Below are 17,298 nucleotides of genomic sequence, written 5' to 3'. Positions count from 1 at the left end.
GCTGAATAGCTTTAATAGAAATGAACGATAAGAGCCTTATTTCTCCCTCTATAATGGCTCATATTTTACTAATTACAGCACTCCTCTGAGAGCAGGCAGAGAATCTACTGTCCACCAGGCAGGGTCCCTGGCTCCCTGTCTTCCACATCACTCTGCCTGCCTAACCATAAGGTGGATTTCTCTATCATCTCCTTTAGGATTTCTTTATGCTGTCATTCAGCGATCCCTAAGCTGATCTCATTTTACTATGTAGGATGTAAAATGATTAACCAGCTACAAAACATGCAATTCTCCCCAGATACCTGATGATGAATGTGGTTGCAAGCAGTGTTTTGGGCTGCATTCTTTGTGCCTGGATAAAGCACCTAAAAGTAGATGATGCAATTTTCAGTGAACTGTAATACCAGTTCTTTTCTTTAACAGGTGCGAGTCTTGGTTCTCTTTCTCCCATTCTGAGGTAGTAAAACAGCACGAGTTTCTAAAGATAACCATTAAAACATTTGCAGCATTCAGACTTAATGATACATAGAAGAAAATAAGATAGACTGGAATGGGCAGAAAACTAAGTAGGTTAGTTATGTTTTTATCTCAAATCACAGTCATAGCTGAGGAATCAAAATGATAAATTGTTATAGCTATTCTGCAACTAAAATGCAAAATAGAAGAAAAAAGTCACAAAACAGAAAAAAGCCTTAACAATCAAATCTCATTTAAATATATATGCAGAAAAAAAATAGCTGAAAATTGTGTTTACTCTTCATAAGTACAGCTTCATAAAAGAAGTAAAATGTCTGGAGATTGAGTTTGCTTTTTGTATTTGCAGATTCTTAAAAGAAACACATAATTATTATAAGAAAAAATGCATCAATTTTTTAAAATACTAAGTAATTATTGCTCACCACATGAACTAAGGCAATTTCTTAATTTGTCTATTTCAGTAATTAGAATAAGCTTTTCAAGACTTTATTTTATCTACTAATAGAAGAGTTAAAGAGATATTTAATTGAAAATTTTCAAAGAAAAACCGTATTGATAGTTACATTAAACCTACTTGAACTATGTACTTTACTTGCTGCATTAATTATCTTTTCCTTCATGGGTTTCTTTTTGCATTTTGGTTTTTATTTTGAAATGCCATATATCTTCTGTCAATATTTCTCCTTTTCTTTATTATTTTCAACTGGAAGTAATATATAGGCTGTGATCATGAACCCTTGAATCTTTTTATATTGTCTCTGTATTGTGAAAATTTATCTTCCCTCAGTCATTTCCAGAACTGTTGTGTCAGTTTGGTTCAGTGTCATTTGTAGTCATTCAGTTTTTTCTTTTCTTCCTATAATGTACTATATGATTGCCTATATGGCAATTTTTATCTGATTGCCAACCACTCTTCTGTAAGTCTATTATTTGGCTTATCCATCTTTAAATTTAAGGTTTAAGTGCCAAAACATATAGTATGTATCTGAAGTACTACTTCCAGAGATGCAGATAAATGTGCTTGCCAAACGATAAAAATTGGAGTAGCAACTTCTGATTACAGCTGGTCTCTACAATATCCCATTACTACCATTGTGTAGTGTAAGGAATTTTTCCGAGTGGCATTGTGACTGTTATAATGAAAAAAAAATTCACAGTTTTCTGTGATACAACTGCATGCCATGTTTGTCCCAGGCAAAGAATGGTTTTTAGCACCATTATTGTTATTAGCAGAGACCAGTGCTAGAGGGCAATTTGACAAACAGGGCATTGCTGTCTTCCATCATACCGAAATTATATCAGGGTGTAAGAAGAATATTTGTAGAGTTGCCTTAAATAAGTTTTTTGTTTTAAGCTGATTTGATGTCTTATAATTAAATGTTTTGCCCACTTTTTAGAACATTTGCATCCTTTTCAATTTTTTGCTAATAGAACACTACGCACTATGTAGCCATAATTACGACATCCTAAAGCAGAAAAACAACTTACAGATGATAACCTCCATAGATTGGAAGAAGTGCACTGCTAGGAAAGACATATCACAGAATCACAGAATCACAGAATTGTAGGGGCTGGAAGGAACCTCTAGAGTTCATCAAGTCCAGCCCCACTGCAAAGCAGGCCCCTACAGCAGGCTACACAGGTAGGCATCCAGGCAGGTCTTGGATATCTCCAGGGAAGGAGAATACACAACCTCCCTGGGCAGCCTGTGCCTATGTTCCATCAGCCTTACTGTGAAGAAGTTCCTCCACATATTGGTGCAGAACTTTCTATACTCCAGTTTATAGCTGTTTCCCCTATTCCTGTCCCCACAGACCACTGAAAAGAGTTTGGTCATGTCTCTTTGACTCCCACACTTAAGATATTTATAAACATTAATCAGAGCCTCTCTGAGTCTTCTTTTCTCAAGGCTGAATAGACCCACTTTGCTCAGCCTTTCCTCATAAGGGAGATGCTTCAGGACTTTTATCATGTTTGTGGCCCTCTGCCGGACTCTCTCCAGGAGATCCTTGTCTTTTTTTGTACCAGGGAGCCCAGAACTGGATGCAGTACTCCACGTGAGTCCTGACCAGGGCAGAGTAGAGGGAGAGGATCACATCCCTCGATCTGTTGGCCATGCTCTTTTCAATGCACCCCAGGATCCCACTGGCCTTCTTGTCCACAAGGGCATGCTGCTGTCTTGTTACCGACCTGTCATCCACCAGGACCCCCAGGTCCTTCAGGTCCTTCTCCACAGAGATCCTCTCCAGCAGGTCATGCCCCAACCTATATGAATACTCGTGGTTATTCCTTCCCATGTGCAAGACTCTACACTTGCCTTTGTTAAACCTTGTCTGTTTTTTTGCTGTCCAGCTCTCAAGCCTGTCCAGGTCTTGCTGAATGGCAGCACAGCCTTTAGGTGTGTCAGCCACTCCTTCCAGGTTTGTATCATCAGTGTACTTTCTGTGGGTGGATGCTATCCCCTCATCAAGGTCTTCAATGAAGATACTGAACAAGACCAGACCCAGAACTGACCCCTGGGGAACACCACTAGTCACAGGTCTCCAACCAGACTCCAACTACAACCCTCTGAGCTTAGTCAGTCAGCCAGTTCTCAACCTACCTCACCATCCACTCATCTATCCCACACTTTCTTAGCTTCATTATCAGGATGACATGGGAGACAGTTTCAAAAGCCTTGCTGAAGTCAAGGCAGATGACATCCACTGCTCTCTCCCCATCTACCCAGCTAATGATGCCATCATAGAAAGCTACGAGGTTGCTTGAACACGTTTTTCCCTTGGTGAATCCATGCTGACTATTCCTGATGACCTTCTTCTCTTCCAGTTTCTTGGGGATTGCATCTAGAACAGGCTATTCCATCATCTTTCCAGGGAAAAAGGAGAGACTAACTGGCCTGTAGTTTCTTGGATCCTCCTTCTTGCACTTTTTGAAGACCGGAGTGATATTGACTATCCTCCAGTCTTCAGACACCTCTCCTGTTCTCCAAGACCTGTCAAAGATGATGGAGAGCCGTTCAGTAGTCACCTCTGCCAGATCCCTCAGCACACGTGGATGCATCTCATCAGGGTCCATTGATTTGTGCACACTGATCCCACCTAGGTCTAGGAGTCCTAAGGGGGAGCTGTTCAGCATCTCCAACTTCTCAGCATCCCCCATTACCAGGACACCTCCCTTGATCAGCAGAGGACTCTCATAATCCCTAGTCTTCCTTTTACTGTTAACATACTTTAAAAAAATCTTTCATATTATCTTTTATCTCCTTTGCCAGCTTCAGCTTCAGGTGATCTTTAGCCTTCCTCATCTCTTCCCTGCAGGCCCTGACAGCACTCTCATACTCCTCCTACGAGGACAGGCCCTTTTTCCACATTTCATAAAACTACTTCTTCCCTTTGATCTTATCCATGGGCTCCTTGCGCATCCACACTAGTTTCCTGCCTCCCTTACTTGACTGCCTACTCTTAGAGATGGACCTACCTCGAGTGTGGAAGAAATGCTGTTTAATATTTCCCAGCTCTCACAGGCCCCCTTACCTTCAAGCACTCTAGCTCATGAGATACCTCCAAGTAGGTCCCGGAAAAGGTTGAAGTTGGCTCTCTGAAAGTTCAGGGTAACAATTCTACTTTTTGCCTTATTTTTCCACACAAGATCTTTAACTACACCACCTCATGATCGTTACATTACAAGCTTCCCCCAGCCTTCACATCCTTAACAAGCCCACCCCTGATGGAAGGAACGAGGTCCATAGGTACCTCCTGCCTTGTTGGCTCCTCCACAACCTGTATCAGAAAATTATCTTCCACACATTGCAGGAACCATCTGGAACACATGTGCCTAGACAAGTTGCTTACCCAATAGACATCTGGATGATTAAAGTCTCCCCATGAGAGCCAGTGATTGGGATTGTGAGGCTACTTCCAACTGCTTGTAGAAGACCTCATCGACTTCATCCTCCTGATCTGGTGACCTGTAGTAGACCCCCACAATAACATCAGCCATATCAGACCACCCCTTAATTCTTACGCACAAGCTCTCCACACTTTCTTCACCCTCTCCCAGGTGGAGCTCATTACATTCTATTTGGTCTCTCACATAAAGAGCAACTCCTCCACCTTGCTTCCCCAGCCTGTCTTTTCAAAAAAGGACATAGTCTTCCATGACAGCATTCCAGTCATGGGAGCTGTCCTACCATGTCTTCATGACTGTGCAATGAGATCATGGTCCTGCAACCATACGCAGATCTCTGGCTCATCCTGTTTATTTCCCATGCTACACGCATTGGTACACAGGCACTAAAGGGAAGCAGCAGGTGCAGTTAACCCTAGGGGGACACGAAAAGATTTTGGACAGGGTATCGGCAATGTGACCTTCTCTGAGGACTCCTCGCATGATCCTATGGGACAACTCACAGGTTTTTCCCTGCAATCTGATTTACGTCTCTGCCAAGATCCCTCGTTGCAGTCAGTTCTAGCAAGGTCCTCACAAAAATGGTGATATATAACTAGATATTTTTAAAGAAAATAAAAGAAAAAGAAAGAGGAAATAATAATAATAAAAAGTGTGAAGAAAGACTTGGCAAAGAGAAAGAAAAGGAAATTCTAGTCTTACATTCAGAGTAATTTCAGCCATCTCCATTCCTGCACCAGAGAGTGCAGGGAATGATAAGGTGCTGGAATAGGCTGCCCAGAGAGGCTGCGGATGCTCCATCTCTGGAGATTTTTAAGACCAGGTTGGATGGGGCTCTGGGCAGCCTGGTCTAGTACCAGATCTGGAGGTCAGTTGCCCTGTCTGTGGCAGAGGGGTTGGAACCTGATGATCCTTAGGGTCCCTTCCAACCCAAGCCATTCCATGATTCTATGATTATCTTGCTGGGACTTAAGACAAGGCTGTTGGTTTGCCCACGCCACTTCATAATGCCAGGCACCAATCAGTGCTATCACTTTGATTTCCTCCCTTTCATTTACACAATAACCACAAAGTTAGGAAATGCAGAAGATATGAAATTTTGAGAAATACTGTTAAGACACACATACACACACACAGACACACACACAAAAGACATCTACAGATGGAGTAAAAAAAACATTCTCTGGATGAAACATATCTGTTCTCTTACGCATAAATAATACACTACTCAATTTTCCAAGTATTTACATTTGATAAACCCAGAAAATTGTCATATATTTCAAATATTTTTGAGGATAAGATCATTATTCATTTAACAGGAATATTTCACAATGCCTTTTCTGAAATACATAGTCATCTCCTTAAATTCATTTCACTGTCTTGCAGAGGCATATTCTTATTTCTCTCATTGAACAAAATTCTTCCAGGTATCAAGTATTCTCAGGCAGTGCCTTGAACTGTCTTTTCCTATTAGAATTTTAGGGTGTTCTTTGTCTCAAAAGATTAGACATTATCCAAATTAATAGCATTCCTTCTTTTTTGCCAGTCTCTCTATTTCTGTAAAATACTTGTTTTCTTTCATGGAATCAGATTAAGACATAGCAGTCGGTTGCACAAGCTTCACAGTCTAAAAATTGTATTCAGTAGCAGAGTAAAGAGATTTACAAGGTTGTTGTTTTTTCTTATTACTTCCACTGGTCAGCTTTTCACAGTAACTGTATAATAAAATTTTATCTGATAAAACCTAACAAGATTGTTTTTATTAGTACCAGCTTATGATGCATATAAATCATTTTAAAGTTATTCATAGAAAATTTCTCTGTTGCTGTAGAACAGATATTTAACACATTATAGAAGTTCTGCATGTTAGACAAGTTTTTTTTTGTTTGTTTGTTTTTTTTTTTTTTTTGCTGAGAGCATAAAAATAACATATTGCTCCATTATTTCAATGAAACTATGCTTTATCTGAACAACAAGCAGGACTGCATAAAATAGAATTTGCTGTAGTTATGCCAAAGTTCCCTTAACTAGAAAACAGAAAAAGGAAAAGGAAAAGAAAAAGAAAAAGAAAAAGAAAAAGAAAAAGAAAAAGAAAAAGAAAAAGAAAAAGAAAAAGAAAAAGAAAAAGAAAAAGAAAAAGAAAAAGAAAAAAGAAAAAGAAAAAGAAAAAGAAAAAGGAAGAGAGAAAGGGAAAGGGAAAGAGAGAAAGAGAAGGAGAAGGAGAAGGAGAAAGAGAAAGAGAAAGAGAAAGAGAAAGAGAAAGAGGAAAAGGAAAAAAGAAAAGAATGAAGAGAAAAGGGAGAGGGAAAGGGGAAGAGGAAGGGCAAGGGGAAGAGGAAGGGGAAGGGCAAGAGGAAGGGGAAGGGGAAGGGGAAGAAAAAGAGGAAGGGGAAATGGAAGGGGAAGGGGAAGGAAAAGAGGAAGGGGAAATGGAAGGGGAAGGGGAAGGGGAAGAAGGGAAAGGGAAAGGGGAAGGGAAAAGGAAAAAGGAAAAAGGAAAAAGGAAAAAGGAAAAAGGAAAAAGGAAAAAGGAAAGAGTAAAGGAAGAGAAGAGGAAAGGGAAAAAGAAAATGAAAAGAAGAAAAAGAAAATGAAAAAAAAAAGGAAAAAGAAAAAAGCATCTTTTGTTACTTTATATCAGTGAAAAGCCTATAATTTGCACACATGTAGAATGTGAGACAAAGTTCCTGATAAAAATGTGTTTTCATGAACATAAATGCTTTATTGTATTGAATGTCCTTGGAACCTGTATGTACTTTCAACAGCATGTATCAGACACTTTTTTCCTTTGGTATCTCTGAGGATTTGAAAGTGGCCATTAATTAAAGCTTACACACAACATTTTCCCCTTGAGCTTCTCGATATGTGTAAGTGGCATGATGGGGAACCATCCATTTTTCTTAAGCTGCTCATTAAATAACTCAATTTGGTTTAAGCACAAATCTTTTTTTTTTTTTCTTTCCCTTCCGATAACTAGCCATAATTTCTCTCCTTAATTACCTAACCTTATCCCATCAGGAGATTCTGATTTGTTTAATTAAATTATCTCACCACCTCCAGGAGGAGGACAACATGAAAAAGTGAATATATGTTGATGTCTGGATCAATGAACACAGGGATTTACGCTATTTACAAATTTATCTCCAAGAAAACTTCCAACTCTAAATGTTTCAGAGATTCCTATAGAATTATTGCCTAAAACAAACAATCAAAAGCAGCTATTTAGAAAGTTAAAAGTTCCTGAGTTAGGCATTTTGCTATATTAATAACTAAAAGTAAAATTGGTATCATAAAACAGATTTATCCATGTTTAATACGTCATAATATATTTTCAAAACTGAAACTTTGGTTAGGTACTTTATGTTTACTATCATGAATAGTCCATTAAGTTTATTAATGTATATTATTCATTTGATCCATAACATTATAAAAAAACATGTTAATGTTATAATTTATGCTGCTATGTGCCTATGTGGTTCATTCAGATATACTCATTAGCATAGTTGTTAATATCAGGTCTTAGTTAAGTACAGATCTGTTATTTCCCCCACTTTTGCAAATATTGAGGACTCTATCTCATCACTCTTGCGAATGAGCAGAACAGTCTGTCCTGTTAGCTGTTTTTCCTCAACAGGACAATTACTTCTGGAAAACTATGGCAGAAGTATCTGACTGCCTTTTTCAAGATATCCATGATTATGAAGATGTTAAATTGGAAGTAGCTAAAAGGAAGGAGAATGTGAGAAGATAGGTATACAAACACAATTAGGGGTTTTCTTCTGAGACAGCTGTTTAATAATAAACAACATAAGTTGTCTGCTCTCTGCTATGTATTGACTGGGAAGCCAACTGATGAGAACTCTTCGGCTTCAGGCTGCCCTTTATCTCCTTGTCCAGCTGTGATTCAGTGCTCCTGAATTCCTTCTGAAGTGCAGCCTCTGTTAGCTCATGAGATAGGGTGGGCCACATTTGTATCTGTTTGCATGAGGATTAGTGTACTTCAGAAGTATAAATTCTTGAACTTCAGGTCAAGAAACATAAGTTCAGAAGCAATAGACTTTAATGGGGTGGGACAGAATTTAGGTGGTTGAGGTGATGGGGATGAGGACGAAGGGTTATATGTGGTCTTTATTTTTCCAGGATACTACTCAGTATGCTCTTAGAATTATCAGTGAAAAGCTCATTCCTTTGCTGAAGTTTGCTGCTGTGCATGTAAGGCTGCACAGTCCATGTAACTCAGAAGAACAAGCATGAAGAGGCTTGATCCTCTTAATTACTAAACAAGAGGGTCCCATTTTTGCTCCAGTCACATTCAAGCCTTTTTTTTTTTTTTTTTTTTTTTTGTAAACAGAATATGTTTAGTTAATTCAGAATGAGTTGTCATATGAAAGTTCCTTTCCTCATATATCTAGACTGAGGCCTTTAAAAGAAAGCATTTAATTGCTTTCTCCTTCTGTCTTTGGATTAATAATTCTTCCATGCTTTGATTTTTGTCCTAGAGCATCTTTTTTGTTTTGGAAAGTTTTTTGCTGTTGTTGTTGTTCATTTCTTTCCTTCTTTTTTTTACCTTTTTGTTGTTGTATTTGCTTGTATTCTTGATTTATTATACCTTTAAGGAGAGAAAATTTCCTTTTAGATTGCAAGTCAAATTTTATTTAAGATAAGCTAATTTTAAAGTTCATCTGAGAAAAACATACAAATAAACAAACAAACCACAAAGTAAACCAACAGTGATAGTTTCTGCTATACTGTGTTTTCAGGCAAGCTATAACAGCTTTATAATATGTAAAAGAGTTGTAAAAGCTTTGGAATATATAAGTCATACAGTGAATGTAGTGATTATTTCACTGGAACTCGTATTTCTTTTATTCTCTGCAGTTGTGTGAATTCTTTTTTGACAATAAATTCAAAGTCTTAAGTACTCCAGGAAGAATACATTATACCTAGAATTGCAAAATGCAAATCCCACAGTTATCTCAGAGAAAGGCACATCCTTTCATAAATATTAAAAACTAAATAGCAGTACCGAATTAAATCTAAACTGATCATATATAGAGGCCTATCCTTGAATGAGAGGAAAAAATAGCACATTGCAAGAAAAACAGGTTATATTAGTACATCTCTTCTTATAATCTTGACTTTACTGCAATGTAGAGTTTGCCTGAAAATCAATCTGTTTGGCACTTTTATTATCATTGTGCAAATGGAAAGGGAGTAAACGAACCATTTTCTGCATTTACTTCCTGTATAGATTAATGCTTCAGTTTTCCGTTTGGCTGTAGACTACCCTTCTTCTTCTTTTTTTTTCTTCACACAAATGCCTACTCCTCAGTATCTTTGAGACTGCAATTATTAGTTATGGCAGGCTTTCATTTTGTGTCCCTGGAAACCTTCCTACTACAGCACAAAAGCTATCAAGAGCTGAGGTCTTGTAAATAAAATTTGGTTTAAAGGGTTAGTAAAAACACTGTAAAGAAACACCTGCAGCATATTCAAGAATGTTGAGTTATAGAATGAGCCTATCAAGTTGAAGGAATAAACAGTTGTTGTATTGCACATCCTTTACCTTAAAACCATTTGGATTGAAGATTATTGAATGCTGGTTTTTTTGTTTGTTTGTTTGTTTTCTGTACATGTTCAAGGTTAGAGCAACAACCATTTGTTGTTATTTTGATCTGCTCGGGGGGGAATTCTATTTAAACATTTTTTTGTGAACATGAAATCATAAACTATCCCCTCTGCTCCATTACTGAAGCAGACAGAAAACTTAATTGGGTGTGGTAAAACTGCTCCCAACACGTGTGGACAAACCAAATGAGTATTTTCTTTCCAGGCATATTAAGAGAAATAAACAAATAATATTCATCTTTTAATGCAGATGAAAATTATAAGCTGATGGAGTTTTGTTCAGAAAATGTATTTAGATTAAAATACAAATTTTGAAATAATAACCATTAACAGTAATAATTCCTGAGAGCTAGTATGGTTCCATCTGCAATATTCCCTTATTCTTATGTTCCAAATAGAAGTAACTTAGGAAGGACTGGGTGAGCAAGTCATAGAGGGCATAAAGTCTTTAACAGAGAATTCTTGTTGTATGGCTCAGTGCTTCATTTCAGACTCAGCTATACTTTCCTTTTATAATAAGGTAAGATAATAATACCCAAAAGATCACAGAATATCTTGGGTTGGGAAAGCAGATAATTTAGTCCAACCCTCCTGATTGAAGGGAGTACAGTTAGGACAGGACTGCGTTCAGTTAGATTTTCAGTATTTCAAAGAATGCAGATTCTACAGCCTTTAAGAGCAAGTTATTGCAGTGTTTAACTATTTTTGTGCTGCATTTTTTTCTTCGTGTCGAATTAGAACTTCTCATGTTCAAGGTTGCTTACACTGCTTCTTTTCCTATCACTGTTCACCTTCAAGGAGAGTCTAGCTCCATCTTCCTCCATCCTATCTGTACTCTGTCATTAGTTTTTTTCTGTTGTTGTTCTTCTTCTAGGCAGAGAAGGACCTAGTGGTCCATGTGGACACTGAGTTCACTTCATGAGGCACCTATGAGCCCATTTCTCCAGGCTGTCAGGGTCTTTCTGCCTGACAGTAGGACCCTCTGGCACACTGGCCACTCCTCTCAGTTTCTTGTTGCAAGACGGGTACATTCTGTTCCATCATTCAGACCATTATGGAAGATATTAAGCAGGATCAGACCCAGTACTGATGCTTGAGGTGTGCCACTAGTTACTAGAAATTACGTGGAGCAAAAAAGAAAAGTAGTGAGAATATGAACATTCTACTCTGCATTTCAAATGAAGGCTGGTATAGTTAGTGCTATGCTATCTTCGCATTTAGACATGACTCTAAAGTCTTAGTATAGACTAATTTTGACTGAGACCGCTGTAGATAAAATATATATCAGGAACTTGCATGCAGGCAGAATCTAAGTAGACCACAGTAACTTTGGTATTTTCTTAATTTTGAATGTTTGGTTTCAGTCTCAATTTTCTGGTATATTCATCTTTTAATGCTTTACTGGGTATATACACATACTGACGGGATACCAAAATGTCATGCCTGTATAGAATGCAACAGAAATTTGTTTCAATGTATGTTAAACTCAGCACTAACTGTATAATGATTCTGTTGGTAAATTTTGAATACTAATGAAAGTAATAATTATTATTTTTATCACAAATACAACATTTCAGCTGTGCTTCTCGTTAAAAATCCATCAATTTCTGTCATATTTCCCTGTCGTGAGGTTAAGCACTTGAAAGGCAGCCTTTTCTTAAAAACAGTTATTATATGTTGTCATTTCCAGTCTTAAAATTTATAGAACTGGAAGTTCTACTTGAATTTAGGATCTCAAGTGTGTTTCTTCAATGCACTGGAGTTGGACTCAATGATAATTGTGGATCTCTTCCAAATCAAGTTTCTATGGTAATTCCAATTCTAAATTAGCTATTATCCCTTTTACTTATCTTTATGTTTGCATGTTTTTTACAATTGCTACTACATTTCTCAAATTTTCATTCCTAAGGTAGGAGTGGTAATTTCCTCATATATTTTCATTATCAGTTAAAACTGACCTAGAAAATATAGGAGGAGAAGACCATAACACTAGAGAAGGTATCAGATGCACTCCAAGCAAATATTTTCATTTTTCCTTAACTGGAATTCAGAGCTAAATGTTCAAGTAATTGAAGTAACATCATTTTACACATAACCTTCTACTTTATTCCTTGCAACACTAAATTGCTTCAGAAAAAAAAAAAAAAAAAAAAGAAAGAAAAAAAAGAAGGAACTTGAAAAGAGACAAAATGATAAAAGACTTCTAAAATTCTTTGTTTGCCAGGCTCATTTCCCTCCCCCACCCCGCCCCACAAAAAAAAAAAAAAAAAAAAAAAAAAAAGATGGGGGATTGGGGGGTGGACAGGAAAATAAATAATAAGTAATGATGATCAAAGTCAGAGCTTCAAAAACAAACAGAAAGCTACAAACATCAGAAAACATATGCATAAAAATATAGCTCTTTTAGGGAGAACTTCCTAAGGGAAAACTGATGTTGGCATTATAGTGGGACCTGGAGAGATCTGGAAATAGCAAATTGGAGCTGCCTTCAGGGTTAGGCAGAGTACATTTGAGCTGGGCTCAAAGCACAGCTACCATATATTTCTTAATGCATGAGAGAATAGACTTTAAAGAATTAGCAGAAAAATTCTGAAGGGGTTCATGGAGCTGATCAGAATTCTGCTTCATTGCACATGTACAACCAAAATCTCTGACCAGTGATTCAATTAAATCTTGCATTTATTTTAAGTTACTATAGTTTGTCATTATGATGCAACATTTTCATTTTTTTTCTTTTTCCTGCATTTCAGATCCACTCACACAAGGATCAGCATAAAGCTTCCTCTTAGTTTCAGTTTTTAATCTTTGTCTTTAGACTCTGTTTTTCCAAATATTCAATACAGTATATATGTGCGTCTCACAAACATTGAATTATACTAGATACAATAAACTAAGAGGAATAAATTTTGGTAGGTTTTATTAATCTGTGTCTTCATGATTTTTTCTCCTGAATAACAAAGTTTAAAAGACAATATTTAAAAGGAGAGATATTGAATACATCTTTCTTATATCTCCCTTTTCCAAGCGTGGCTTAGTCCATCTATAAATGATACAATTTAAATCATACCAAAATTCTGTAAATTTCACAGACATGTTGACGTCTTAGTCCACCTATTTGAAGAAGGAATCCTGTTTGCTCTCAGGAAAGATGGGGGAAAAAAAGAGACCTAAATTTCCTAATGGTTAAAAAAAGCTGCAGTTAATCAAGTCTAACCAATGCCTGTGCATGAATTGGGTCCCTATATAAAGTCATGCATAAGCTACGAAAATATTTTTTAAATGTTTTATTTTATAATTTTTTTCTGTATGACAGCTTCAGCTTATTTCACAGAATCTACATGTATATCCTTTTATATAAGGAAAACCTTTAATTTATGCTCAGGAAAAGACAGGTCATGTAAATACTCTTCTTGTGATCGGCATTAAAGCAGGGATTTACACATGCAGGAGGTGAATGCTGCAAAACAGCCAAAACAACATTCAACTTTTTCTTTTTTTCTTTTTTTTTACCCTGCAGTTAAAAGGCTACCAGGGCTATATTTTATCAGCATAAATTATAACATATGGTTTGCTATCCCAATCTTCAGTTCATGAGCAACTTCACACACCCCACACAATAAAAACATAAAACCTTATAATGATCACTAGCCAATATACTGAAAAATAACAATATATTTTTATCAAAAATAAGTTTATGCTTTCTCAAAAATGTCAGAAAACAATTCCAGTTTTAGCTTTGATAATCATACTTCCCCTTTCCCCAGGATCATGCAGAAGTGCTTTCCAAACATATTGAGAATAGTACAATTTGGTCTACAGTTCTCATTGTCCATAGCATGAAAGTAATTTCCACTTTAAATGCAACTTCAGTTCATTGTCTGCCTGTCGTTGGATAGAGATTCTGGGAACATTTACTTACAGTAATTTAACTTACTTTTACTAAAATCAATTGAGTAATTAGGCCAACCTGTACCAGCACCTAACATAACTATGAATTATAAGCTGTCTCATTTCCCTCAGAGTACGCTCTCCCAATCATTGTGCTTCTACGTATGTTGCTTCAAAATTAACGTCTCCTATTTATTTCCATGGAAACTACAACAGATACAAAGAGCACAGTAATACTGTTCTATAGAGCATATTCTCAGTTACCGAACACTATTTTTCAACATAGTCACCACCATTAGTTATGTATTTTCAACAGTGATGAACAAGAGCCTATATGCTGTGCTCACAGAAATCTGCATGAACATCAGTGTTGCGGACCCCCAAGGGTTCAAAACCGGAATCTAGTCCATTCGCTGGCCGAGCCACATGGGGAGTGATGACATGACCCAATACGAGTGCATCAGGATCTCTATTTATTATCCGTTACTTACACACATATATAGATCGTGGCGAACGCACGTCAGCTTGTAATTGGTTGGAGCATTGCGAAAAGCCCCCGCCTAACAATACCATTGGTCATGCATGTTTGCATACCATTCCACTGTCTTAATCCCTTCCCAGGTGAGCTACCCCCTTATCTTAACTGAAGCCTCAGTTTGTCTTCCTGCTTTGACAGCTTCAAGGTCTCATAGCCTGGGTTGTGCACATAGCACCCGAGCTCACAGCCATTATAACAAGCTAGTACTTTTCCATCTGTATCTCCTGCCAATTGTTAGGCCTGTTCTGCTCATACAACTGTTCAAGAGACCCATGACCCCCTTGGCTGTGGAGCCATCCCTCAACACATCAGGAACATGGCTTGTCTTTCATAAGACTGCCACCATTGTTGAAACACACCACCCACCTGTCTCGCTCCAATTAATAGGAGGGAGAGGAGGTTCTTTGATATATGTATACCCAACGTGAGATTAAGAAACAACGATTCAAATGTTGGTCCAATCAGTTTATTACAAATCCTAGTCATTCAGGAAGATGGGGAAGGGAAGAAGGGCAACAGAAAAGATAGGAAATAGAAGCAAGTGAAGAGTGAGAACAGGACCCTCCAGTTATAGAGAGAAGGGCCTCACAGCAAGAAAAGGGAAAGTAGCTTCACAGAGTAGAAATAAGGTGCAAATAGAGAGTTTATGCAGAGAGAGTTGGAAAACAAGGGATTCCAAGCACTTTCACAGACACGAGGTCTGGAATAACAAGGAGGATGAAGGCCATAAAGATAAGGACTGGAGAGCAGCTCAAAAACATTTGGCAGGGTGGTAATTAGTGAAAGTCTTATCTCAAGAAACGCCTCAGAAAACAAGCTTTGAGCCAAAAACAAAGGATTCATACACCACCCCTCACTGTGATCACATCTACTGTTCTCTATAAACATTCAGCAAGTGTCAGTGAATGTCCATGGGTACCATTTTTCCTGCATGGAGGAATTCAGTGACACACCTGTTTCATACACACTTCCATGTCAGACACCATTCTGTCAGACTTCCCCCCTGTTACCATTTGTCACATGGCAACAAAACGTAATGAAATACTGGTGGGAAGGTTCAGTGTCTACTGCCATACCACCAACATCTGCCTCTGACACTGCGGGACAACAAAATAAAAAAGGAGGCATTACTTTCAGAGCATCCCTCTTATATTTTGTCTCAGCAAGAATAATAGCCCTCTGCTACTCTTTCCACTGATCTTGTGCTACTGGAGTTTAATTCTACTAAATGCCTTTTATGATCAACAGACTTTGTGCTGAATTCCTTATTGCAGTTGATACCACTCAGGATAGTTGTCTGCTACTGCTTAATATGGAAAGTCATGTCATCTCCCTCGTTGTATAAAAAATGTGTTTGCTTCCATGGGAAGATTTTCTGTTTAAAGTGCGCTAAATATATTCATGATTGGAAAGAGTAACAGTTGCTGGGAATAATCTTTTATGTATGCTAATAAAATTACGACAAAAAAAAAAAAGTTTTGTAAAGTTGTTACCCATCATTCGTCTGTTAAAATCACAAATGGAATCTAGCTGATTTTTTTTTTTTTTTTTTTTTTTTGTCTCCATTGCTGTGTATGGCTATTAAACAATACTTAGCACTAGCAGTAAAACTGAGACAATATCCCAGGTGGTGGGAATGGTGCACTTATAAGATTTATTAAGGTTAAAATTCCACAGAGATAGATTTAAAAAAATGCATTTAATGCACGTAATGCTGTCAAAGACCGACAAGAACAAAGTCTCTATTGCTAGCATTGAGGCAACTGATGTTTTTAGTAATTTTCAATTAGTGAAAACAAAGGAAGCTTGTTGTGAGGCAAAAAAATAATAAAGAAGTAAAAATAAAATGAAATGAAATTAAACAGTGTGGTACTGCACTCCTTACAAAAATAAATAAATAAATAAATAAATGGGGGGGGGAAGAGATAAGGCAGACATTTTCAAACAAAATAGAAAAGGATAAAAAAATATAAAGGATCTTCTGACTCAGATAAGTGGGGGAAAAAAAAGTACAATTTTTTTTTATGTGAAGGTTACCCATGGGAAGACAGAAGAAAGGAAAAGCTGAGGATGTGCCTGTGATGTGGACTATGAACACAGGGATTACATCAGTTGCAAAAGCTGCAAGTGATTACAGACATGCAGAGCATACAAAAAGAATAAAGCTGTCCCTGATTTTCAACAGCGAGAGCTGGACAAAATGGGAGTATATGTGAATAAACAATTTGCTAAAAATTAAATAGAACATTAATTACATATTGAACACTACTTGCTGAGGTGAAATAATAATGCTTACATTGAAGGAAAAACAGATGACAATACAAAGTAAATGCATAATACTTTGGACCTACAAGTGTAATATTAGTCCTTGCTGAGCAAAGAAAGGAATTAACAACACGTGTAGTATAAGAAGATATTACTCATGATTCCAGTGAAATGGAAACATATCTTGCAGAATTAAAGACTGACAAACAAATTGTTTGCTTTAAAAGCAAAGAAAAAAAAAACAAACAAACAAAAACAGCCCATTTGTATTCCCTTTTGAGTGTAGGTCAAACCTTCAGGATGTAGGAGTATAAGAAATCCCAGAATCATACCTATGGTAAACTTTTTTAGCAGATACTAAAGAGGACCTCCTGAAGGGCATTCCTCAAGAGTTAGAGGTCAAACAGAAGACCCAAGAAATGGAATGTACTCCATAGATGCTGTTACTATTATCGGAAAATACTACTGAAGACACAAAGAAACTAGATGCACCAGTACAGTGCTGCATGTACAAGAGTTCTTTGTAAAAGAGAATTCATAATCTAATCCAGTGAATGCATGAAACTGCTTGAAAAGCATGAATTTCCCTTCTGTCT

At 37.2% G+C, this 17,298-nt stretch overlaps 1 long non-coding RNA gene across 1 annotated transcript in view; it reads left to right on the top strand.

The window, feature by feature from the left end:
- LOC112531780 overlaps nt 1–17,298 on the top strand; it is a 41,282-nt gene that overhangs the window by 21,405 nt on the left and 2,579 nt on the right. The window lies entirely within an intron of this gene.

The sequence above is a fragment of the Gallus gallus genome, chromosome 2, assembly GCF_016699485.2.
Source record: "Gallus gallus isolate bGalGal1 chromosome 2, bGalGal1.mat.broiler.GRCg7b, whole genome shotgun sequence".
Lineage (NCBI taxonomy): Eukaryota > Metazoa > Chordata > Aves > Galliformes > Phasianidae > Gallus > Gallus gallus.
The sequence above is the reverse complement of the archived record's forward strand: the minus strand, read 5'-3'. Positions and strand labels throughout refer to the sequence as shown.